This window comes from Zalophus californianus, chromosome 9 (genome assembly GCF_009762305.2).
Source record: "Zalophus californianus isolate mZalCal1 chromosome 9, mZalCal1.pri.v2, whole genome shotgun sequence".
NCBI lineage: Eukaryota > Metazoa > Chordata > Mammalia > Carnivora > Otariidae > Zalophus > Zalophus californianus.
In genome coordinates this window covers 16,895,167-16,897,316 of record NC_045603.1, presented here as the reverse complement: position 1 = coordinate 16,897,316, position 2,150 = coordinate 16,895,167, and the positions used below count along the sequence as shown (strand labels likewise).

General features: G+C 41.6%; 1 non-coding gene across 1 annotated transcript; it reads right to left on the bottom strand.

Annotated features, from left to right (window-relative positions):
* Nucleotides 1–1,650: 1,650 nt before the first annotated feature.
* On the bottom strand, nucleotides 1,651–1,761 carry LOC113923234. The gene has a single exon (XR_003520237.1). It is a non-coding gene; the product is annotated as a U6 spliceosomal RNA (small nuclear RNA).
* Between the last annotated feature and the right edge of the window lie 389 nt (nucleotides 1,762–2,150).

Sequence of the window (2,150 nt, the reverse complement as noted above, 5' to 3'; positions counted from 1 at the left end):
TGTGGTTTTTCCTCAAGCTGGTGGTAAATGGACCAGTCATTTGACCTTTCTGATTTTTAAAAATAATGTATTCATTTTTTCACATACGCATTCATTCATTCATTCATTCACATTCAGTGTTCAATAGCCATTCATCCAATAGCAGCCGATACTAATTTTTAAGCCCTTTGTTTTATCCTGGTTATAAAAGTAATAGCAATTCTTGCCTTTCAGGCTTGATGGAAATGTTACTTCCTATGGAAAGGTTCCCCTACTCCCAAAACTGCCTTCAGACGTGCTTACATGATATCTTCTGTATCTTCATCACTATACTCATGTTGCATTGTAACTGCTCATGGTCACTGCTACCCCATTTGATGGTTTTATGTGAATTTTAATTTTTTTAAGTAGGCTCCATGCCCAAGGTGGGGACTCAACTCATGACCCTGAGATCAAGAGTTGCATGGTCTACAAACCGAGCCACCCAGGTGCCCCCAGTTTTATATGAATTTTAAAAAGACATCACTTTTTCAAGACTCTGTATGTTCATCTGCAGGAAAACAATGAAATATTCAGGTCTGGGATGTATGTGAGGTTGATGATACCTTTGAAGTTGTGCACTGTCCCTCACCTTTGTTCCTCTCTGTCCCCCACACTAGATGTCAGCTCTGGGGCTGGGACTGTGTCTGTTCCATCTTTCTATCCCCCAGGGCCTAGCACAATGCCTAATGTGTGGTAAGCATGCAAAAAGTATTTGTTGAATGAACAAATGTTTATTGTAGAAAATATTGAAAAGGAAAAATGAAAAAAATCAAGCACCATTCTATTTCACAGAGGTAACCTTTACCAATGGTTCATTGTACTTCCTTCGGTCTTTTTTCCATTCATAAATATGTGCGTCATCCATATCTATATTTGCATTCGTATATGTAACTTTTCCTGTCTTTCTTTTGAGTGATAACAGCCAGCATTTACTGACACTGTGCTAAGTGCTTGGGAAGATCCATTGTAATAAGCCCCACTCGTTGTCACTAAGCTCCTGGGAACTTAGAGTCTGGGGACAGAGTTGGAGTCATGGCTAACAAGGCACAGCTGTCAGGAGGCTTGACATTTTGAGATTTAGCCTGCCATCTTCAATATGCAGTGGGGAGAGCAGCCGATCTGAGTGCTGCCAGAAGGGGTGGGACAGATCCGAGGACCTGACCCCAGGGCCGCCCCTACTGGGACCCTCTGACAGCCAACACTGTTATCCACTTGATAAGAGCAATTCTATTCTGAAAATCCCTCAGAATAGGGCACATCATCCAGAGCTGAAACACACTACTACTTTTAGTGGGGAAGAAATATTTTCATTGCAAGCCTTCAGATTGACCTCCATTCTGTTAAAAACAAAACAAAACAAAAACAAATAAAACAGTACAACCACCAAATCCCATTAAAATGTATGAAATTACTTCATTTGTTAATTTAGCCTGACAAAGCATTGCCCTTCCTCAATTACTCTCTATAATGTGTCTGTTTACTTGCTCTTATCAATCCATTATACAGAGCATAATTAAGACTTTGCTCTTGAATTATAGTTATGATACCAAATTTTTAAACAGTTCAGTCTTTAGTGCAGACACATAAAGAAACTCGGAGCAGTAGGGACGAAAGAAATCAATTAAAGTGAAGAATCATACTACACTCTCTGGAGAGGTGACACGTCATCTTTGCGCAAGGGCCACGCTAATCTTCTCTGTATCGTTCCAATCTTAGTACGTGTGCTGCTGAAGCGAGCACTACGATCTCTGGAGAGGTTGATATCACTGGGCTTAAGGGACAAGATTGTGTCCTTTACAAATGAGCAGACCACCCGGATTCTGAGGGGGAGTATTCAGTGAAATGTGTGCTAACTATACAATTGCCAAAATGGCCCCGTGGTCTCTCTGGACTGTGGCACCCAGCTACCTGCGAGGGGGGCAAAGGGCCAGCGGATCTTGCACAGTGCAAAGGTCCAAGTAGCTGAAAGAGGGCTACTGAGTAAAACTGGGTTGATAAAGTGAATCTAATGTCGCGTCTGTATAATTATGCCCATGTTGTACCAGAGGCCCCCAAATGTAATAAAAAATGAGCTACTCTTGCTCTTTTGATGCTGTTACCTCCAAACCTATCCCTCTGTGTGTTCTTCA